This window comes from Archocentrus centrarchus, chromosome 9, assembly GCF_007364275.1.
Source record: "Archocentrus centrarchus isolate MPI-CPG fArcCen1 chromosome 9, fArcCen1, whole genome shotgun sequence".
NCBI classification, from domain to species: Eukaryota; Metazoa; Chordata; class Actinopteri; order Cichliformes; family Cichlidae; genus Archocentrus; species Archocentrus centrarchus.
In genome coordinates, this window is record NC_044354.1 from 13,372,873 (window position 1) to 13,397,916 (window position 25,044).

A 25,044-nucleotide genomic window follows, 5' to 3' on the forward strand; every position below is an offset into this window, starting at 1 on the left:
TTCTAATTGCTTTATATTCTTTAAGAAATCTATAGTAACATCCTTCCTCATGTTTGCCAAGTTTTCTTTCAACTAATTGATATCTGTTTCCTTATAGACTGCTTCAGTAAATGTGTCACCTTAGCTGACACCTGTGATATTTAATTTAGATAAACTTGCACTACAGCGCTGCACAGGCTTGATCTTGTTTTGTACTTTCTTAGATTTGGAGAGCTGTTCTTGCCTTAGCGGTCAAAGCAGACTTCTGCAACTCATGCCACCCACACATTGCGTATGTATAGCCCACACCTACCCCTATTCTGCCCAGTGGTTTGAAAACAATGCTTTGTGTAATTCTCCTATTTGTGAAACCTCGATCATGAACAGGGGGCTCTTACAATGTTACGTAATGCTCCCCACCCTACTGTAATCCCTCTTATGCTGACTTAGCCCCCCATGTGACGGTGCTGGACTGTTGGGAGAAACAGGGTGGCTGTTGGGACCTTCGGCAAGGCACACTTGCTCTCCGTAGACTCTGGCCACCCACCTACACACACACACACACACACACACACACACACACACACACACACACACACACACACACACAGGCCTGTGTATAAGAAGGAGAATTTATCCTGGGAAGTGCTTTACTTGGATGTGCGATGCTGGATGGAGGCACAACACTGATGCTTGTCTTTGCTGCCGAGGCTTGGAGTAGATATGTGTTCCTATGCTACATGGAGCATATGTCCTGAATGACACTCCGGCTCTTGTCTTCATCTGCGTGTGAGCCACGAGAGGGAATCTTTGTCCTCAGTTGTGCATAGCAGAGTTTGACAGATTCAGAAATGAGTCTGTTTGCTGACATGTTCTGCATATGATTAATTATTTTTATTGCTGCTTTCTGCTTTTGAGTGTTGGGATCTGGAAGAATCATTAGGTATTTTCAGATGTTGACTTTATCCACATGTTTTGATTGTAAGAAACTCTATTAATTTGATATTTTTGCATTAATTTACAGCTTCCATAACCCAGTTTTTGTATTTTCTTTTTCCCCACAGGAGCCATCAATGTGGACTTCAGCTGGTGATTTGACAAGACACATATAGGAGCACCCCAAGTCTCTCCTTCCCCCCTCTCCCCCTCCCTTCCCTCTATCCCTCCCTCCCCCCTTTCCCTTGTCAATCTCCTCCCTCATCCCCCTTTCCCCTTATCTAAGCTTCACCATGCTCATCAAGGAGTACCGCATCCCATGCCCATGAGTGTGGAGGAGTACCGCATCGCCCAGCTTTATATGATACAGGTGAGGCAACACAATAAAATGTACTCTTTTCCAGCAAATTCTCACCCACACATGACCAAAATGAACAACTGCAGAAACAAGGGACGAAAACGAACAGTCAGAAGGGAGATAAATTAACACAGGGAGTTTTTCAAGTGTGCGATCACAGCTTGTCCAATTATGAAATGATTGGTCATATGATGTGTGACGTTGGTGAAGTAACCAAACAAAGGGAGCCTGTGTGCTGATATATTAGCCAATTTAAACTCTCTGAAGCTGGCTGCTTACAGCGGTTATAGGCTGCATGTTTCTGCTCTCACTGCAAACTCTGTGCACACGTACTGCTGCGATGGAGATGGACGTACTGCTTTGTCCGTACCAGACAGTTTCATTTGTCAAAACAGGCCCTTAACTGGAGATGGAGGGTCTGTGTTGGAGGCTTAGGGTTTACAGCTCCAGCAGGAAGGGCCCATTTATACAGCTTTAGTCATCCTGTGCAGCATTATTTCCTCTTCATATGGCATGTTTACATGAAGATGGATTTATTTAATCCAGTGCTGCTGCCAGTGTGAGCAGCAGCACTCAGAAGAGGTATCAATGGCAATTGCAAAGACTCTGTGTTAAAAATACAGTGTTATTTATAGTTCAGAGATGTGCATATTAGGCATTAGGTGCATTTGTTTGGATTTGAGCTGCATGGTTATGTAATGTGTGTTTATAAGTAGCAGTTTTACAGTCATTGTAGAGGACGTTACAGGTCTGTTTGATAAGGTTGAAGTATTTTGTGGGTTTTTATGTGTCTCGCCTCTTCATTGATCTTGTATTGTGAGGGCAATGTGAGTGTAGTTGTTTTTTGTTATCAGAAAATAAGAACCCAAAAGCATGCCAAATATATTGGCAGTGCAGTATCAAGTGAAATCAGCAGCTAAAGAGTTATGGAAGGGTGGTGTTTGACAGTCAAACATTAGAACTGAATAGTTTCATTGGATAGGTTCAGCATTTAGGGCTTAGGTAAGGTAAGCCCAGCAAGCTTTCAAGGTGTAGACCCCTCCTACAGCTGTTAATCTTACATCCAAATAAGAGTGTTGACAGGGTTGTTTAAAATTAACATCCACCCACAGGTATAACAATACTACAGATTAATTCAACTGTATTTTTCTATCTCTTTGTACTTTAAAAACAGTTTGTCACATTGAGCTATTAGCTACAGTTACATTGCATCATTGCAAATAAAATAATAGATAATTTAGTTGATAGCAACATGTAGTGGGATGTGTTTGCTTTGCAACAATCTGTCTGTCTGCAAAAACTGACCTAATTTCAATAATTTCAAGTCCAGAAAGTGTATATGGGTCCCTCAAATAATTTCAGATTTTATTTATTTATTTTCAAGCTTGCAAACACATTGTTATTCTCTTGTTTTTTCTACACATCCTTCCCATGGTGTAAAAAACAGACAGGTAGTCTGTAGATGTTTGGGAACATGACTCAGTGGACATGCCCCAAAGCAATCAGACATTTCAAGACGGCACATGTCAGGCACTGCGGCACACTTCTACTCACTTCATAATGTCTTTGGCACCTTTGTTGTATTTGATGGTGTATTGTAAAGACTTAATAAATCCTAAAAACAATAGCTATATATATATATACTTTTTTTTTCTTTTTTTCATTCGAACTGCTTCGCTCTCAGATTCTCAGGACAAACACTGAGCACACAAGAGAGATTATGAAAGAAACTCTTCATGTGTGAACTCTCAAGTATGTAAACAAATATTGGAGTTCTAACGTTTATTGACCCATAGTTGCCTTTCCCCTGACCTAACCATCTCTAAACAGCCACAGTGCTCTGAGGCTTCTGTCACTATGGCAACCATGACATCAGCAGCATGCCAGTGGTCAGGTTTTGTTCACGAGAGGAAAAGTGAATGAGGAAATGGAGGATAAAAAGAGAGCCAGCAAAGAAGGGACAGGAAGAAATAAGAGAGGGGGTGGAAGGAAAGAGAGCATGGCTACCCTCACTTCACTGCTGTATGTTGCCAGGGCAACTGGAGCATGTGGGCCTGCCTGCCCGCCTGCGATCCATCGTCAGTGAAAGCTTCATAAATGAAGCCGGGGCCTTAGGACAGCCTGGCCATATTGCCACCTCAACAGGCTGTGCCCCACCCTGTCTTTTCTGTCACTTTTTTTCCTTCACCCCTCACCCCACCTTCTAGGTGATTGTAATGTTCTCACAATATGGAGATTTACAGTAATAAGAAAATACAGCAACAGAAATATTAAATGTGAAAGTTTGTCACTGTTTCTTATTCGTCCACACAGGTCCACCATATTTTGAATAAGCAACCTTGGAGTTGGTTTAAAAAAAATAAATAAATAAATAAAAGTATTATCTCAAGCAGGAAACATGCCTCACTAACTTGATGGTGAGAGGAAATACCAGGATGTGACTGTCATAATAGTCGGATCTAAACATATACCGCAGGCCCTCGGGATGACCAGTATTTTATAAAATTTTCATAGCTGAAATCTATTTTTATAATCTATTTTATAGTGTAAATGAGAGCCTCCCTGTAGAGGGTATCCAGGTACCTCCTCCTACATTTTTACTCTATAGGTACAGTTTAGGTCTGTATGTAAATGAAATAAGTGTCCTGTATTTTGGCACAATGTAACATTACATTTAGAGTTCATTTATGTTTAAGCGTGTTATTGGTTCCTCACTTCCCGTTATGGGAGTGGCTAAGCCTGGCCACTGTATTGTAATCTTTTTCGTGGTGAACTGGAGAGAATCACACCCATCGCTCAAGGGGGAAGAAGGGACTCCTGCCTTTGACGGGCTGCAGTTACATGTCAGGATCCAAGCAAAGAGACGGTCTTTCTTAGCTGGATAGTGTTCTATTACAATTTTGAGTGAACTTTTCCTTTATAAAATATGCTTAAAGTACATAATCTGTGGATACACAGTTTTGTTTATCTGTATGTTCATATATTTTATAGTTTTGAATGCATATAATGCTCTGTAATCTTGAGATTTGCTGTTCCGTTACTGTGGTTCACTTCTGCATCATGTACTGGCTGTGTATGGCTGGTTGCTGTGGCGTCTGTGCTGTGTCTTTGGAGCTGTGTCTGGGTTGTTGAGAGCTGGGCGGGTTGCTAATGAATGACCTGTCAGAGGTAATGAGGTCCGGTGTGCTGGATGCCTCATGGCTTCCTCTTCCCTGCTCCACTGATTCACTGGTTTGCTTCCATCACCCTCTCTCTGCCCGGCTGAGATGAAGAAATCTGTCTCCCTATTATGCTACCACTGCACTAAACACTCTGTTAAACAAGGTTAAGCTGCATATAGTAAGACAAATAACTGCTGATAAGAGGGGAAAAAAAAAAACCATGATACATCAGAAATCTTTCACTTTTTATGGTCGTTGTGTCTACCGTCAGCACTTGGACTATGCTCTGCTGTTTATTGTCTTCCCGTTTGCTGATTTTACAATTCCTGATATTCTTGTCTGTGAAACTACAAAATGGCCATTTGTAACTTCACACAACTACAGCTACAGGCTCCACCTAGCTTCTCCTCTTGTGCGCCACTGGCATGGGAAAGGTGTGGCCCACGTGCTGCTTTTTTTGTTTTGTTTTTTTTTTGCCCCCCCCCCCCCCCCCCCCCCCCCCCCCCCTACACTTCTTTGGACCTTCCTGATTTGCAATTCAGAGCTGGACGTGCTTCATGAAGCTGTTAATTTTGATGCGTGTGGCATCATCTGTACTCAAAGTAACAGCCCACTGTCTCTGCAAAAGTCACATTCATTTAGTTGTTTGTTCTTAAACATCCTTTCCAGATTTAGTGAGTGATTCTAATAATTTAGTGTTTATATTTTTTTTTCCATTTAACACTGTGACACTTTGTACTATTCTTCTAATATGCAAATATGCATTTTATCATTCCTCTTACAGAAGAAGAGCAGAGAAGCGAGCTGTGGTGAAGGCAGTGGGGTGGAAATCATAGAAAATAAGCCGTATACAGATGGACCAGGCGGGACGGGCCAGTACACCCACAAGGTCTACATATTGGCATGCAATTCCCAGCTGGTTCCGCTCTATCTTGCCCAAAGCAGCCCTGAGGGTTGAAGAGGAGTCCCTGGAACGCCTACCCTTACACCTCCGCACCAGGTGAGATTAGCTGATGCAGAAGGCCACCCCTGCAATTTGATGCAGCATTTTGTCGACACAAGAAGACTTTTTTTTTTTTTTTTCCTATTGGAAAACAATAAAGTTAGCTTGGCTTTAACCTTAACACCTCTTTAAAACAGGCTTGACAGAAACACACAGCTTTTTTATTAATATAAATGCTTTATGCATGTGACAGCTGCTGCAGCTGGTTAGTCTATACACATTTACAGACAGAAATCTAGCTCAGGTTCTGGAGAAGATAATTTCTCCTCTAATTATATTCAGTGATTAATTTGATGATGCCAAGTCTAAGAGCAAGTTGTCAGAATATTACCAAGCAGACCATCAGATCGGCGTGTGGCCAGCAGCGCTCCCCAGACAGCCAGACGTTGGCAGCCCCTCACTTTCAGAGTGTCAGGTCCATTTGTCTGTGTGAGGTCTGACAAACAAAGACGTGAAGGTGCTGAAAAGAGATGTGCCCTTGACTGCACAGTCGGGATATTGATAGACTCCAAGTGCTGTTGACATATCTATTCAACTAGTGACAGTTTTGCTGCAGATGCAGCAGATGGGTATGGCTTAAGTGTTGTATCCTAAACAGTAAGATAGTTTTGTCACTCGTAGTAAAATAGCTCTGCTCTCAAGTTATTTAGTGAGAAAATAAGTCTCTGAATGAGGGCAGACGTTAAACCATAACTCACTCTTGTTTTGTTGGGACAGTTATTTTATTAGTTATTTTGTATGCCTTTTTATACCTTCTCTTTCAGATACACTTGCCCCTTTGTTGAGAAATTTTCCATTGACATTGAGACATACTACAAACCCCGACACAGGCAACCAGGCTGATGTCTTCAACATGTCAGCAGCAGAGAAAAGACAAAGGACTATTGGTGAGACCATTTGGTATCAGCCCTCAACTGTTGTGTAACATAACTCAGATAATAATGTTGGTAATTTTAACTTTCAAATTACGCAGACGAAAGCAAGCTCAGCACATGATTGTATTAGCAAATAAATGCAGCAAGTAATGATCTCCTCATTCAGTAGTGTTTTGCTATCTGTCCTCTTGATACTAAGCTATGTGGTGGATGAGGCCCACTTGTGGTAGTTTAATGTTACAGCATCTGTTTTTTTTTGTTTGTGTTTTGTTTTTTTTAATCTGGTTAAGAGTATGTTTTCCCAGTGGATACAATACCCTGAAATGAATGCGTTTCAGGTTATGCAGTGGCTCAGTTACAGCATTGTAATTATTTTAATTACTCATTTCTAAGTAGCTGATGGAATCTGTCAGTTGGAATTTCAGCTATAAAAAGAATTTTCAGGCTGTTAAATACAAGCCCATGCAGTTCATCTACAACCCCACCCACTTATGCACACATCGTAACATAATATTAAAACCTCAATAACAATATTGAGGGTTTAATATACTTTCAAAACACCTGGCTTCATGAGTCTTTACCATGTAAAAATGAATTCTTTTGTAGACCCAATCGATATAGTGACAGATCCCATCCCTCCTCACGAGTACAAAGCTGAGGAAGACCCAAGGCTTTACAAGTCAGCCAAGACCCAAAGGGGACCTCTGCGAGACGACTGGATTAGAAGAGTACAACAATAACCCAGGCAAGACCCCCATCATGTGTGCCTACAAACTCTGTAAGGTGGAGTTTCGTTACTGGGGCATGCAGTCCCAAGATCGAACGCTTATATTCATGATGTTGGTGAGTAAATAGTCACAGATGTTTATGCTGTGGATTTATTTTTTTTCTTTTACAAGAAGTATATTTAGATACAGTGTTAGTAAGGGTTCATTTCTGTCATGGTTTTTCACTAGGACTAAGAAAGGTGATGGTGCGTGCCCACCGGCAGGCCTGGTGCTGGCAGGATGAGTGGTATGGTCTGACCATAGAAGACATCAGGCAGCTGGAGCTGGAAACCCAGCTGGCCCTGGCCAGGAAGATGGCTCAGTTTAGCCAGGCAGAGGAGGCCACTGAGGCCAACGGAGGTGCTCCATCTCCAGACAAAGACCAGGAGGTTAAAGAGGCAATCAGCTGTATTGAAGCTGAGGCAGTCGTTGCCAGCTCAGGAGGAGAAACTCTGCAGCCACGAGGTAATACTAACTAAGGCAGTGGTTCCACCTCCTCCCGATCCTCCCGATCATCCAAGAGAGGAGGTGAGGAACATGCCATCTTCCATGTGTTTGCCCTTGTCACCTCTGTATATGGCTGTGTGAAGCTGCACATTGATGGGAAAGGTATCTGCAAGGGCACATGGTATTGTGCAAAAGTCTCGAGCACCCCTCATTTCATTATATTTTGGCTTCTAAGGAGACAAACTTTTTTTTCTTTTTCTTGAGCAATAGTTTCTTCAGGCTTTCTGAATGTCTTTCAAAGTTTTTCTTGGGACATTGGCTGCTTTTTTAAATTCATTTTCAGTCCAGTTTTCACACCATTTTCAGCAGGAATGTATTTTGTTTGTTGAACCACTTAAAACTGACCTGTGAATCCTTCAAGCATAAAAAAAAGCACTTTGCGAAGACCAATTTAAAATTGTAAACAGCCTGTTGCAAAACCACATCATTTTTCCCATTTCTTTAGTTGAATCTATGAAAAATGCCAGGGACACAAGCACAGTTTGACAGACATAAAATAGTATTTTTGCACAAGGTGATTCCCAAAGATCTATTAGCTGAAAACTTGGCATATCTCAGCATGGTGTGCAGTGTGTTTTTAAAACAATTTGAGGAAACTGGACAAGTGGAGGACAAAAGAAGTGTCAAAAACTAAAAAACTGTCTACAGCAGATGAACGAATATCTGAAAGCCAGAAAGACCCTGACACAGGATATGAATAGCTGCATCTAGCCCTTCAGTCGATCCATCTACTTTTTCACTGAAACCTCATCAGAAATAGTCCAAACAGAAGGGTGGCTGTCAAGAAGCCATTTTTAAGGACGGAAACAAAGAGAAAAGGCTGAGGTAGCCATCTGTGGAGGCTCCATGGTTTGGGGCTGCACTTCAGCCAGTGGTGTGGAGATCTTTGTCAGAATTGATGGAATTGTGAACGCAGAAAAGTACAGTCAGATTTTGCATTATCATCTTAAAAGTGTTTGAGTGACACAGCTCAATTTATTTAGCATGTCAATGATCCCAAGCACACTACCAGCACATTAAGAACATACCTGGACAGAAAAACACAGTGGAACACTGTCAGTCAGGAATTGTCTCCCCAGAGCCTGAACCTCAACATTATTGAAGCAGTGTGGGATCATATTGACAGCGAACAGAACAAAAGGCAGCCAACATCCAAAGAAACGCTTTGAATGTCCTTCATGAAGCCTGGAGAACTATTCCTGAAGACCACTTAAAGAAATTGCAAGAAAGCTGCCTCAGAGAGTTCAGGCTGTGTTGAAGAATAAACGTGATCATACCAAATATTGACTTTCCAAGTCATTAAAAATTGTACAACACTCAGTTTTTTCCTATATATTGTAAGCACATGCACTGTATGCTTGCACGTATGGTAATCACTGCACGTATTTCTCCTTTTCCTAGCAAAAATTAAAAGAAATGAGGGGTAGCTCAAGACTTTTGCACAGTACTTTCCTTAACGCATTGTGACAACTGTATTTACACCTCATCGTGCCTTAAATTCCTGTTAAGTCTCCCGTGTGACTCATTTCTACCTTTTCATATATTATGTATGTTAACATCAAAGCCAAAATATCCTATAAGTAAACACATCAAGCTGTGATGCTTGAGACTCGTCTACAGTGGAAGCTAGTATGTGAAGAATTCAGCAAGATCAACATCAAGCTGGTGCAAGGATAAGTAAGCCCTTTTCTTTTGTATGATGCTTTGGTGTGTCATTTTTCATTTTGCATTACAGCATTCTTTGAAAGTTTTTTTTTTTTTTTCTTGTAAAGAAATAAAGCGGTAGAATGAATTTGGATTACAGCTGGACAGGAAGTACAGTAATAGCATTTTTTGGTTCAGCTCTGCACAGGTGTACACACTGAGTTAACCTCAAGGTGAAGTAAGCAGAGTCTATTGAAAATCATGAGCTCAGACCATTGAATTGGTGTTAATAAAGGCATACAGGGAGCAGCTTTTGAAGTGTGCAGACTGCTTTTGTGGCATGCTTTACTTTCCTGTCAGGCGCCTTAATTTCCTTTAAGTGCTCCTCAACCATATTTACTCACAAGGGAGGTGTGGGGGGGAGACAGTAAATCTCACCTGGGTTATTTTTAGCAGCATCACTAATATCGTAGACTACATGTCTGAACTTAACCATCTCAAATGTCACCCCTTCTTCAAGGTGGCACTCACTTTAGCTGCCACATGGACCCCAACTCTCATCCAGCCTCATGTCACCCCTGTAACTGCCCCCCACCCCCCCACCACCCCCCCCCCCCCCCCCCCCCCCCCCCCCCCCCCCCCCCCCCCCCCCCCCCCCCCCCCCCCCCCTCCCTCCATCGTTTTCTCCAGGGCTATTTTTAGCAGCAGTGCTGACATCACAGGACAGAGGAGGCTGATGCTCCTCCGAGTGACCCTCCCTTCCAGCGCTGCTGTGTTTTCTGTGCCCTGACAGCTACATCTGTGCCCCTCTCTTACTGCCTCTGAGTGACCACCCCCGTCCTTTGTGCTAATGATATATAATCCATAGACTGAAGACAAGTGATGGACAATGCCTGCTCTTAGGACTGCAGTTTTTCTCAGTTGGGATGTAGTTTTTGGTGTTTGTAGCTCATTCGTGTTGCACTGGGCCTCAGTTTTTAGCACTCCACCCCTGACCACAATCAGTCCATCTGTGATGAAGTAATGCACAACAGAGACTATGATGTTTATGTAACACTGTGAGTGAGTGTGTGGTGTTCAGAGGGGGGTGGGTTGTGCAATACTTCTTAGTTGTAGAGTGTGTGTTTAAAAGAAAGAGGCTAAAACACATGTCCCAAAATAACAATTTTTTTTCCTCAGTGAGCCCGTCACGTCACAGCATCTCCGAGTGGAGGATGCAGAGCATAGCACGAGACTCGGACGACAGCTCGGACGAGGAATTCTTCGACGCTCATGGTAACTGCTGCTCTGATTTATTTATTTATTTTTTTTAAAGTAAACGTGGAAGCTGGATGAAATGTTTATAACCTACTTGCCCCCCTTCTTCATTTCCTATGAATACATCTCTTTAACCACAGATCAGTTCTTAAGCTCCCCAGATATCCAGAATGTTTTGGGGCTGCAGTTGAACTAGGTGGGTGGGTGCTTCCTGCTGGATAAGTTTGGCTGAAGACACAGGCCGAGTGTCTCATCCCGATGTCAAGCTCAGAAATCACAATCATCTCTGCCCACCTTCACTCACCTGCATCATCATTTAAACAAACCATTCACAATGCATGAAAGAAATAAAATGACTTATTTGAGTAATTCGTGTGTGTGTGAGAGAGACTGAAACTCACTGTTTAGTCACAATGATGAAACAAGATAAAATTATCCATGATGTAGTCATTTATTACATTGATAATAATTTTCCTGCAGTCATTAGTTTCCACCTAGCCCACATTTAATAAGTTGCTCATGACATTGTGAGTCACTGGAATTCAATAATTACCATCAATTGTGTTGACATCTAATTTTTTTTCATAACATGTGCCACAGTATTCATGTTTGCATGGATTAATTGGTGTGTGTGTGTGTGTGTGTGCGTGCGTGTGTGGTGTGTGTGTGCGTGTGTGAGAGTGTGCGAGAGAAGTGAAAGCCCATTGCACTTTATCAAATGACCTGCTTAAAACATCATGATTTATGAACACTTATTAATTATGGTAAATAAATGGGGACAGTGTATCAGAATGTACTTATACAAACAAATAAATGTTTGTGTTTTGATGCCTGGGTGAATCACATAATGAAGGCGCACACATTAAATATGGAAAATGAGTGACTTAGCTCAGATTGCTTCTAATTTTAGGTTTCTGTCTTTAAAGTTCTCGTTATCCTCTTGCAGTAACCATCCATCACGAGTATTCAAGAAGCATGTGCAAGTTTATTTTTACACCTCCATTTTTTTTTTTATGCAAATGAATAAAAAGAAAGCTTAAGCAGAAGAACTCCGCAAAGATGCCACACATTTAATAAGAAGGTTGAATCTACCATGATGGTGCACATTTAACCTGTCGTATATAACTATCTTAGATCTACTCACGACTAACAGCTGATGCTGCAGCTTATTAGTGAGAGCGCAATAAAGCCTTACAGTGGAATAAAGATGATCTTATACTCAGTTTAAGACTGGATTGTTATTGATATTTATAAATAAATCAAAAGGATATTGATGCAGCTCAGCTAATAAAAGGGTCAAAAATGATTTAGATCTGTTTTCAGGGTGCCTAATAATGAGCAACTCATACCATTAATGACAGGATTTTGGGTGTTAGGAACAGTACTAGTAAAACTTGTTGCAAATCTCCTTTGAGTGTTCAAACCAAGTCATTATGAAATAAAGATTTTCATTTACTTTCCTGCGTTGATGCCATTTATTTGTAGTGTAGATGCCGAGGCGGTAAATGGAATGAGATTATTTAATTTTTAAATCGAATCTTGATTAACAACCTAAAGTGAACACTGAGGAATTGGGGCATAAAAAGGGTCCATTTGAGGTCCTTTTACATCACACATTAATGTCAGTCGATCAGTAAGCCAATTCACTGGTATACGTGCATGAATTTAAGACATATAGTAAAATCATTTGTAGCAGGTAATCACAGGGGAAGCTGTTTGAATATGTTTTAGTTTTTTTTGTTTTTTTTTAATCCATTATAGTAATAAAATAATGTGTGCTCATCATCCATGGATTTTCACAGTGCTTTGTTGGATTGCAAACTTGTGGGAAACCTTAAAGTTTATTTTGCTTTATGGTTTCTTTGTGTAATTTAAACTCCAGTTGTTACTGTTGATGTAATGACACATTTATAACCTCTGATCAGTGAATACGCTTTAACTGATGATAATTTATCTGATTTTTTTTTTTTTTTTTTTCCCCCTTGCAGAGGATCTCTCTGATGGTGAGGAGGTCTTCCCAAAAGAGATTGCCAAGTGGAACTCCAATGACCTCATGGACAAGATTGAGGCTGTAGACACAGAGGAAACTCCTGGTAAGATGAAGGCCTCTTCATGGACAGGACACTACTGTGGTACTTGATGCTGAGGGTCTGTGTGTATGTGTGTTTCTAGGTGACCTGTTCAAGGAAATGACCGTCGATTATGAAAGAGCAACCAGCGAGGAAAGACTAGATGAGGTATGTGAGTTTCATGCCAAATAACATTCTTTTAACTCACACTCCTCTGATGCCCTTCCATATCTGGAATATCCCTTAAAAACCATCTGCTGGACTCAAAAGCTTTTGTTATACATGATTTAATTTGATTTTAGCTGCAAAAAAAAAAAATACCAGGCTTTAAACTTTGGAGGATAAGAGAAAGGGGTGTTTGTCCATGAGCCTCTCTGTCCTCTTGTGTTCAGATGCGTGGCTGTCTTAGCGGCCAAGCCGATAGCTCTCCCATTCCCACCATCACGGTAACAAGGCACCAGTCAGTAAGTAAACATTTTGGCCCCAGTGCACTGTGGGGTTCAATAGACGCCTCCAGTCTACTTAATGCCCCTGCCGTTTTCCTTGCCGTAGCCCAAACCCAGCTCCGTGTGTACTCCTCAACCTCACCACCCTCTGTTCAACCCCCCTGTACTTATGGAAATGTGAAGTTTTGGATTGGAAGTAAAAGACAAAACTACACATTGTGCTGTGCTAATTTATGTGAACTTGTCGTCAGGAAGCATGGTTGTCGTTTGCAGCTAGTTGAACGGTTGTCCAGGTGGAGGTTGGCTCTGTTATGTGTCTTCATGGTTCTTCACCCCTCAGTGGCTGTGAAAAGCAGTTTGCCGTGTAATTCATGTTTGAAGCAATGGCCACAAAACGTTGCAAGTCGTAACTTGAATCGGTTAAAAGCGATTTGATGCCTGATTTCAAGGCCTCATTGTTTATCTGTGGTTTTGCTCGTTTGTTTTATCACTCAGTAAGTATGTATTCTCTGGTCATGCTGTTGAAGCAACAAACATTTTATTGAATATTTTCCAAAGGCTGCTCCTCAACATTCCCGTCCATAACTCTTCTCTTTATTTGCTGTTGTCAGGAGAGCTCGTCCCAGCAGTGCCTGCAGCCTTCCAAGATCCATGTGCTCATCTTGGTCCTGCATGGAGGGAACATCCTGGATACAGGAGGAGGCGACCAGAACAGCAAGCAGGCCGACGTCAACACAATCAGTACGGCTTTTGACACAGTCATGCGTGTTCACTACCCTGCTGCGCTGGGACGCATCGCCATCCGCTTGGTGCCCTGCCCTGCCATCTGTGCCGAGGCCTTCTCCCTCGTGTCCAAGTAAGAGGACACACATGCACATATTTCTCTGCAGGCTGCAAACCTCATATATAATGATTGAAGGTTTGTGTACAGTTAGTTCCATAATTTGTTGGATCACCATTGTATTTTAAATCAGATGGTCAATGTGTGACTGAAATGCAGACTTTCAGCTTTAATTCAAGGGGTTTAAGCAAGTATTTCATTAAATGTTTAAGAATACAGACATTTAGATACATAATCTCCCATTTTTTTTCTCCCATTGTCCCATTGAACAAACTAACATCATTTTAAGTATAAGGGTTTATTTAGTACTTGGGTTAAAATCCTTTGCCAACCATGACTGCCTCATCACCAAATGCTGTGTTTCCTCCCTTGAGAGGCCATTGAAGAATATCTAATATAATTGCCTTGAGAGCTCTTGGGTTGCATTTGCAGCACGTTTTGGGTCATTATCCATTTGCATTGTGAAACACTGTCTGATGACCTTTGCAGCATTCGGCTGAATCTGAGCAGAGTATAGCCCTGTACACTTCAAAATTCACCCTACTACTTTTATCAGCAGTCACATCATCAATAAACACTTGTGACCCGGTTCCACTGGCAGCCATACATGCTCATGCCTCCATCATGTTTGACAGATAATGTGGAATGCTTCAGATCATGACCTGTTTCTCTCATTCATACTTTTCTCTTCTCATCACTTTGGTCCATCAGTCTGATGGCTGTGGGTGCAAATGATTTTCCGTATCTCTCAGTTTTACAATGGAGAGAGAGGAGTCTTCCCTTACTGATGTTTTTGTATTCCATAAAGATGTTATAAAGTGGGTGATCAGGGTTGTTCAGGATGGCTTCTGTGGTGGTAACTGGTTATGCCCCAAGTGGTGACAGTAGCTCTGTAAGCTTCTTTGACATTGGACATCCTAGCAACAGTTTCATGGAGAACTTCACATGGAACTTCGGCCATTGGTGTTGTGATGTGACTGAATTCTCTTGGTGCCAACCATGTTTCAGTAAAACACATGAGACTGCACTCCCGGTATACTTTCTGAGTCTTCACCAATATCTCCAGCTCATTACTTTGTTTGGCAGCGAGTTGACATTTCCCATGATGACTGTTGGCAGAAAGGGCTCATATCTCCACTTCCAAGCCTTCACTTTTGCACCAGCACAGCAACCACGAAACCACCTCTTTATCTCAACTGGAATAGGGTGGTACCTTCCAGATTTGCTCCATTTCAATGAATAAAGCTCTTCTCTTGAGTAAACTCTTCTCCCCACAGAAGTATCCGTCAGTACGTGACAAAAACAAAAACGGATAAAACTACAACAAAAAAAGTAAAGATCAAGCTACCGGACTTTGCTGCTACTAGTCGAAGTGCATGTTTTTTAACAAAGGGGCAAAACTACAAAAATTGTGTCTTTGTCCAACAAATTATGGATCTAACTCTAGATTAGCTGTGATGGCTGTTTGCTTATGATGGAAGAGGTCCAGATGCAGCTCATGACTCTTGTCCTCTGTTCCTGCATTTATTTATTCTCCTCTGTCCATGCCTTGGACTCTAAATTTATAATCAAATTTTTTTTTAATGAATTTTTGTTCTCTGTCACAGCCTGAGCCCTTACAGCTACGATGAAGGTTGTCTGTCCAACAGCCAGGACCACATCCCGCTGGCAGCCCTGCCTCTCCTCGCCACCTCTTCTCCACAGTACCAGGATGCTGTGGCCACTGTCATCTTCCGAGCCAACCAAGTGTATGCTGACTTCATTAAGTCTCTGGATGGTGCTGCTTTCTCTGGCCAGGTACGTGAGTTGTACTTTTTAGAGCCACAAATTAAAGTAAAAACAATAAAACAATATGTTAGCTGTTTCTATGTTAGTTTGAGTCTTTATCAGTAACTCTAATAATTATTTTCATATCCTTACATCCAGTGTGTAATTATAGAACTCCTTTTAGGTACTCCTGAACCCTGCAGATATATGTAATAAATATTTCTCACCCTTTAACTCTCTAGGTTTGCCTCATTGGGGACTGTGTGGGAGGAATCTTGGGCTTTGATGCTCTGTGCAGCAGCAATCAAACAGTAAATGAGAGCCAGAACAGCAGTCGCAGGGGCAGCATCATTAGTGTACAGGTAAACGAGACGACATCCAACATAATGAATGCATGGCCACAATATTTCAGCTCATCCTAAAATTGCCTGGAATACTCCTGTGTGCACTTTAAAACCTGTTTTGTTAATCTTAATCAGGTCATTCATTATTATTTTTTATTTCTTTTTGTTAAGTGCTGGAAAGTCTTTATGATACATTTTCACAAAATTGCCCCTGTAGGACCAGGATCTTCTCTCTCCTGGCATCGTTGTCAACAGCGCACATGGATCAGCATCTCCAACCTTGGAGGGTAGCCGCCACCTCAGTCGCAGCAACATTGATATTCCACGTGCCAGTGCGGGTGACGACACCAAGAGACAACTGCCTCGCAAGAGAAGTGACTCCTCCACCTACGAGCTGGACACTATAAAACAACACCAGGCTTTCCTGACCAGGTGTGTTGTCTGTGGGAGGACAAACTCCTTATGTAGGATACACACCGAGTCCTATTGTCATGTACTGTCAGAATATGTTTTATTTTTAACTCTATGCAAGGAAATGACTTTGTGCTGTCTTTCTAGCTTACAGTCCAGTGTCCTGCGGAATGACACAGCTTCCCGCAGGTCGAGCAGCAGCACTATGCTGGATGGAGGCTCCCTGGGGAAATTTGACTTTGAGGTGTCTGACTTTTTCCTCTTTGGCTCTCCGCTTGGCTTGGTACTCGCCCTGAGAAAGACTGTGATCCCTATGTTAGATGGTGAGCTTTTTCCTACAGAAAAAATAGAATATATTTCAAATAATTTCAAATAATTGTATCTGGTTGATATTACCTATTGTTGTACAACTTTTCTGCATTTTAGGTTCTTCCCTTCTCCCTGCTTATGTCCTTGGTTTCATTTCTCCCCCTAGTGGCCCAGCTGCGACCTGCCTGTCAGCAGGTCTATAACCTGTTCCACCCAGCTGATCCTTCAGCCTCCCGCCTTGAGCCTCTACTGGAGAGGAAATTTCACCTCCTCCCTCCATTCAATGTGCCCCGTTACCAACGCTTTCCCCTGGGAGATGGAAACTCTGCCCTACTGGGTGAGCTCTTTTTTACCAGTGATACATAAAAGTTATTATTCTTGGATGTGTGTCTTGGATGCACACAGACGCACGCACACAAATGCAAAATTCCCTTTAAAAAAAAACCAAAAAAAAACCGACTGAGATCACATCACCTGACATTTCAGATGCTGATTTTAACCCACTGTCCTTTTTCCCATGCATGCCTTAGATGGCTTAAAGATGCCTTAGTAGCACCTGTCGAGTTCACTCACATAGTAAATGCTGTCTGAAAGAAAAATGTAACATTTTTCTACTGTTTGTGCTTCAGCATCTTTTGTGAAGCAGTTTATTCATCTCAGTGTTGTCACAGTCCTGCTGGTGGTTTCTGTTTGGACTGATCATCCTTTGAACAGAGGATGCCTAACCTGTTTATACAATTATATGTCTATTGTTCTCGAAAATAAAGCACACAGAATTTAATAAACTCATTAATGAGGAGGAATTTTTTTCCAGTTAAAAGATATACCTAACATTATTGAATCAGGAACTGGGGCATTAAGGATGGACATCAGGGTTAATAAACTGTACAAGTATGAAGATGTTTCTTAGTTAGTTAGGGCCAGAACGTTCATGTTCCCTGATGGTGATAGCCTGCATCAGATGAGCTATCACTGACTATCTTCAGGCCTTCCAAGATTTTTAATAGTGATAAAGTTTCAAAGACAATTTCAAGATCAATGTTAAGGCATATGTTCATATGATTGAATAACTAGCATTATTGCAGGCTTTTTCTAATCTTAGAACAGGGTGATATGTCATCTTATTGTGTAACTGATGAGCAGCTGTGGTCCAAAAGAAGTGAGCTCCACTAAGGGCTTGACTCTTTCTTGTCTTTTGTTCAGTTGTTCTTGCTTCATATGTTTTTGTCTTCCTTGTCTTCTTTCTTTCTTCCTCTCTTGGCCTCCTGTTTCCATATCCATGTACCTGGCTCTCTACCTCTAAAACCTCCCCCGACTTCTACCCCTCCTGCCCTTCCACCCCCCCCTCTGTAGTGGAGACAGTCCAGAGCAACGCTCAGCTGCTGCTTGACAGCGGGCCTCCCCTGTCTCTTCGCTGTCAGGAGACCATCAGTGAGACCTGCATCCCTGTGCCTGTGCTAAACTGGCAGGAGGGCTCCCTCAAAGCCACACCCGCCACTCTGGAGTGTGTGTAGCCTCTCCCATTCACCTATATCTGTTCCCGACTCTCATTCATTGTGTTTCCGTCATCTCTTTGTTCGTCCTTCTTGCCATTATGTCGAGATGCTCAGATTTCAGTCCACTTCGTGCTCTTTGAGTATATCCATTGCTTTTCAATTTCTCCAAATACTGACACAAGTTTAAAAGTTTCCATATATACTTTTCCCTGTAGCATCCTGTCTTCTGGTTTACAATAAAATATATATAACTAATTGTAGTATCAAGCCATGGAAATACTCTGCAAAAATCTGATAAGCATCTCTCATGTACCATGTTTCTTTTGTGCCGTCACATTTTCATGACAGAGTTTAAAGGATGTGGGCATTTGTGTTTGTGTGCAGTAGTTTAAGACCGTTTCAGTGTATTTTCATCATCTCCGTAATATCAGCTTATTGGTGGTGACAGAAGGTTTTGTTTAACTGTGCTCTGTGTTTCTCCCTGTGAAAATAGTCAGAGGTCATGTGATTTTACTAAACCTCCAGCACATTTTCAAGACATTAGAGTAGGCTGTTAATTAAGTATTACTATAGAAGATGTGGACATTTGTGATTTTACATTCACTAAATGTTTAATGTATTCATTTACCAGTCATGTGTTGGTCGGTGAAGAAATGTGGCCTGGGCTTCGCTGCCTGCGGTCACATTTCTCTGCTGCTGCTCTAACACCCCCCCCTCCATTCACCGTGAGTTCCCCTTACCTGTGTCTCTGTCTAATGGGATCTCCTTGTTTGGGCTCAATAGCGGATGTTGTTCAGTCTCATGGTGGTGTCTTCATGGACAGTTCGTACCCCTCATCCCCCGTAACGGGCCCCCTCTCCCGGGGCCAGCGGAGGGCCAGTGAGGTCAGCATTGCCAGCCAGGTCTCAGGAATGGCAGACAGTTACACTGCCACCAACATAGCCAACAGTAAGTGTTCTCAATACCGAACAGTCTCTCTTTCTCGCTTCCTTCCACTCACACAAACACTTTCCTAGTTATTCTCCCACTTTCTCTCACATTCAGCCCAAACTTTTCTCTACTTTTCTATCCAAGTTTCTCTTTCCAGCCCCTCCAACATCATTTACTCTGACTATAGACCAACCCTGCTATCCAGCAGAAGCAGTCTAGTCAGCCACATAAGTGTCCCCGCTCCTTTTCTCTTTCTGCTTTGCCAGATTTTGGATTGTAGTGAGATTCGTGCAAGGTGATTTATCCATTTCCTGTTAAAAATGATAAAGACAAGATCAGAGTCCTGGAGAAGAACCCGCTTATAGAGCCACTTTCCACTGTCTGTCTCTCTTACTCACTGTCTAAATGTAAATGCAATAAACGAGTGCTGCATTATCTAATGCAGCAATGCATGTAGACACCTGCCTTCCTCAGCCATTCCTGCATTGTCGACTCCCTATTGCAGTGTCTGCTGAGATAACAGTACTGTTTCCTCTTTGTTGAATGTCCTTTGAATCCCTCCTCCCTCTCACCCTTTCACTTCTGTTACCAGAACATTTATTGTGCCTCACATTACTGTTCTAAACACTGCTGTTGGCCCACCCACAGTACAACCCTGGAAATATGCTTGATTACAATATGTTTCTGTTCTGCCATCAGCAGTACAGGAGATGATCTTCAACAGCATCACCCTGCCCCATTCCCTGAACTTTTCCTAACGCTTATCTTTCAGCTTATACAATCACCGCTCTTTTTTTAAAGCAGCTTAGGGTGCAATCTAACACCACTCTGCAAACTATCCAAGCTGTCAATCTGTCCACATGTGAATTTGCATCCATTTTGTCATATGATTTCTTTCTCTTTGTTTTTTTGTTTTTTTTCTCTCCCCATAGCTGAATCAAACCAATTTTAACCAATCCAAAAATTCAGTTTTTGTCCCAACTCGCCCTATCACCCACAAACAAATTCTTCTGAAAAGTCTTCCCAAGCCCTGTAAGGACAGAGAGGCTGGCCAGATCACAGGATCCTCTGATGCATCTGCAGTAGCAGAGCTGGACGATGAGACAGACTCTAGTTGAAGGTCTGAGTCCCATTGGCCAGTACGAGAACTGTCGAGCAGGGCTGGACTTTGCTATATCTGTTCTGGTCTCACTGGACTCCCAGGCTGAAGTGGACCAAGGTATTTTTCTAAGGGAGGGGGCTACTGAAGTGTGAGGTTACGGGTCTTTTCTGTGTGCTGCTCTGTACTGTGCCACAGTCGAAAGACTCATTGCTGCTCTTCCGAAAAGCCTCTTTGCCTCCTTTTTCCAAATTAATTCAGAAGGATTTGGGTGCAATCACTTGCACTGACAAGGGGTAATCCATAAATCTGATCTTGCTGGGGCTTTTTAAATCATCCATCTTTTTTCATGCACAGACTAACATAACTAACCATCTTCATCTGCTCATCAGTTCTTGTTCTTGGCACCTTTTCCTGATAATACTATTATAAACTCCTTCCTTTCCCTCCTGTAGCTGAAGAACTGCTGGGATTGGTGATGAGTTTGTCTGAAGATTGAAATCAACTTTTTGCTATAAGATCAGGGTGTGTTGCACCTTTCTGTGGCATCACATACCTCACACTGACTCCTTACAGTTTCATCTTACATCTATGTACCTTATTCACTCCATTCCCATCGCAGTTGCCAGCACGCTGGTGGGGCACAAAGCGGCTGGACTTTGCCCTGTACTGCCCCGATGCCCCTAACGGCTTTCCCCACAGTGGCTTTACCACAACCTGTTCCACGCATCATACTGGGAATCTACTGATGTTGTGTCTTTTCTCCTGAGGCAGGTGGAGTAAGCATTTCATGCCATAAAGCCTGAAAAGTTTTAGGACTTATTCGGGCATACTCGATATGAATCATTGAAATGTCTCTGTTTAGGTCATGAGGCATGAAAACACTCAAGCATTCTGGAGCTCGATGGGAAAGAAGTGTCTGAATTCACTCCCCTCTAAACCTCGGGAAAAATGGCTGCGCAAGAGGACTCATGTGAAGATCAGGGTGGGCAACAAAGCCAGTTTCAGAGCAGTTTAAAGCTCACTCTTCTGCACTATGATGTGTTGTTTGTTTTTTCTATAGTTCCAACCAATATTTAAAAAAAGAAAAAAATGGTTCAACAGAACCAACTGTGGAGAGAGTTGTCAGCATTTGTAACTTATTTTTGTTTAAATAAACAGGCAAAAACACATCATGTTCCCTTCTTTCCCTCCTTGACAGAATGTGACCGCCAACCACCGAGTGAACGACGCCGTCTTCACCGAGACAGCCAGCAGGTCCTGACAGGCCGCTTCATGTACGGCCCTCTGGACATGGTCACTTTGGCCGGGGAGAAGGTGCACATGGCTTTTTCTTTAGCAATGCAGCACATAGCTGGTGTTAGGGGGCACTTGGGAAATTTGTGTTTGAGCTCATTTTTAAGCTCATCGGCCTAAAGGCATCCACCCATTCCTCCAGAATCACTACCCACACCGAGTGTACTGGTTAAACCAGATAACTTTCTCAGTGGATTTTAGTTCTCGTTAGTTTGTGGGTCATTCCATCTTAAATCATTGTGGCCTTCTGCTCAGCCAGCTCCGATATGCCTAAAACTTTTATGGTCCAAAGTTTGGTACAAATAATGATTGCTGGAAAAATTTAGCTTCATAATTTTCATATATATTTGTTTAAAACTGGTTCATCAACCCAGTAAGTTCCAGCATGTCTTTTTTTTCACTGCCATAAAAAGTGAATCAGGATATGCGATTTGGGACAAATAAATTTAAAAGATATCTTAGTATTACCAGTTTAAATATGAAGAAAATTAAAGCTGTCCCGTATCGTTCCATATTTGAGCATACACTAATAAAAAAATTGATATTGCAAAAGACAGTGACATTTCTGAATGGTATACAGCTGTATTTTACAATAATGCAAAATGAAACATGTAGAATACTTTTTAACATGAAATTTTTTAGTCACAAAAATGTAGAAAATGTTATTTTCATTCAGTTTTCCTGCTGCATTGAGGAAATATGACAAGTTGTACCACAAAAATTATAAATATCAGTACATAGTCTGATACAAATAGAACAATCCTCTGGAGTTTCCTGATGATACTCTAAACTGAGGAAAATCATTTTGTTAAATATATGTGCATATTTTTCATTTTTGAGACCCGCTTTGTTGGCACGCACATCGCCCTGGAGTCTGGTAATTCAGGTTAAGTTTAAAATATGTTAAGTCTATACTATTTCACAGCGATCACTTATATATGTCCAATTTTAAGCCATAAAATTTTCAGGCTAGAAGTGGTTGAGCAGAAATGTTTTAAAAATCTGATTATTGAGATTGAATGATCCTTTTGCAATACAGCCACCATTGATTAATAGCTTAGTTCTGCACTTCTCACCATAACCAGTGAATTATGGAGGATCATGAACTGCCATGTGACTGTCATTCAGGTTTGTATTGTCACAGGCTGGCTCACGGCCCGTAACAAAGAATGAGGGGAGACAAAGGTATAGGCCAACAAATTCGTTTTATTGAAACTTAAGCAAAACCAAAGGAAAGATAAATATGAGATTGTGAGTATTCATTATGGTCAGTGTATGCAATGTATGAGTTCATGGACATGTATGTGGAAAGCTGAATGAATACTGCAACCCAAAACCAACCAGAACAAAGACAAACCAAAATTACCTGGAGGAGCAGAGAGGGGAGAATAATTAGTGGAGCCCTGCTTATATTAGTGAGCCCAGGTGGCTCCAATTACTCAAGGGCCCACCTCTGCCTGCAGAAGCACCGCCCCTGCAGGTCAGAGGAGGGGCCGTGACAGTATTGAAATGCTTTTCCTTCTTTCCATTGCTGCACAGGTTGACCTCCACATTATGACTCAGCCTCCATCGGGAGAATGGGTGTTCTTCACACCCGAGGTGACCAACAGCAGTGGCCGCGTGTCCTTTGTGATCCCAGAGGACAGCGCTGGGAATCGGAGTCTACCCAGTTTAAAATGGTAGTCAGGTGAGATTAGCCTTCATGCACATTTTTTCTGAGAACATGAGTTGCATTTCTTTTTTTTTTAGCACGCTTTATTGTGTCTCAATTGCATTTATCTTTTATCTTCATTTTGACTCTATTCTATTTACTCCCCAGGGGTGACCACACATTTGCTGACAGCTACTTGACAGTTGTTCCACGTGGCACGGAGTTTGTAGTTTTCAGCATTGATGGTTCATTTGCTGCCAGCGTTTCAATCATGGGCAGCGATCCCAAAGGCGGGCCGGAGCTGTGGATGTTGTCAGGTAGCTAGCTGCTCTCCCTCTCCTGTTTTCTTGGTTTCAATGATTTTCTCTCAGACTCTCAGAACTTTAAGTCTTGGTATGTTCCGCTGTTTCTCCTTATTTCAGGCACTGGCATGATTTAGGCTATTTGATCATCTATGTAACCGGACGGCCAGACATGCAAAAGCAGCGGGTAGTGGCCTGTTGTCTCAGCACAACTTTCCTCATGGCATTGTCTCCTTTTGTGATGGCCTGGTCCACGACCCGCTCAGGCACAAGGCGAACTTCCTCAAGACTTTGACAGAGGTCAGAGTGGGGACGGGAGGGGGGGGCAGTTTGTGTTTTATGTGAGAAAACAGAAGCAACAACTGCTGACACCTATTTACTAGTTACTATTTTTTTTTTTTTTTAATTCTACTGTTTGTTTAGAAGAAACCAGCACTCAACATTTCGCATCTTCATTCCTATTTTTCAGGCACACATGAAGATTTTTGCTGGCTATGGATCAACCAAAGACAATCTCAGTCTATACCTCCATTGGCCTCCCTTCTTCTCAAATATATATTGTTGGTAGACTTCTAAGAAGATGCAGGCACCAGTGCCAGGTGTCATTTTCACTTTCTACATACCCTGAGGAAAGATCTTGTTAATAGTCTCTTATTACATTTGAAAAACACTAAAGTAAATGCTCAAGTTCCCATGAAATTTCATTTAAAATATGCTCTCTGACCGCTCCTGCGTTGCTTTTTTAGCTGACAGTTGTTTCTCTGATCCTTCGACAGTTTTATCACAGAGGGATATGCAGCTCATCTTTCCCAGCTGGAGTACAACCATCGCTCTCGGCCAGCCAAGTCCAGCAGTGCACGCATGGTGCTACGCAAGGCAAGCTTTGGCTTGGGAGCAAACAGTGACTTCTTGAGGAAGAGGAACCACCTGTTGCGCACCATCTCCTCTCAGCCAGCCCCCAGCTCCCCGACAGGCAACATCCACAACAGGCCAGAGCGCACACAGAGCCAGTCAGACAGCGAGCGGGCTGGAACGGGAGCGGCTGGAGCGCGCTCACAGCCACAGCCAGGGAGGGACCCAGCGCAGCATGAGCATCACAGCCACCTGCTGGGTCGCAGCAGCAGCACCAAGCTGGAACCAGGAGTTTTCAGCTCAAAATGAAACTAGAGAGACAATCCAAGGTTTGGAGAGGCTTGCAGATGCAGTGCTGAGTAAGAGACACATGACGTGAATATAATGCAGTGAGAAGAGGTTGGCTTGCACCAGATACGTAAATACTACAAGGAAATCAGGTGCTACAAACGACTCTTTAATAAAACTAATACCAGTCACATTCAACACAAATATTATAGGCAGAGGATTGTGGCAAGATTCATTATCAAACAGATCAACATTTCAAGAAGCATTGTCCTAAGACGGGAAAATGCACACAACCAAATAAAGCTAATACTGTAGGGTCCAGGCTGTTTGTACTGTTTATTAAATATTTATTAGTCTTGATTACAAGGTCAGTTTTTGCGCCTCCAGCAGGCTTTTACATTGGAGACAGTTACGCATATAAGCACCCCCATGCAAACAACACAGAGTTGTTACAGT

At 42.2% G+C, this 25,044-nt stretch overlaps 1 long non-coding RNA gene and 1 pseudogene across 1 annotated transcript; both read left to right on the forward strand.

Annotated features, from left to right (window-relative positions):
• Window positions 1-660: 660 nt before the first annotated feature.
• LOC115785432 (uncharacterized) lies at window positions 661-1,147 on the forward strand. Its single transcript, XR_004020364.1, has 3 exons — window positions 661-768; window positions 898-922; window positions 1,044-1,147. It is a non-coding gene; the product is annotated as an uncharacterized LOC115785432 (long non-coding RNA).
• Window positions 1,148-1,208: 61 nt separating this feature from the next.
• LOC115785648 (membrane-associated phosphatidylinositol transfer protein 2-like) lies at window positions 1,209-24,609 on the forward strand (annotated as a pseudogene).
• Window positions 24,610-25,044: the final 435 nt, after the last annotated feature.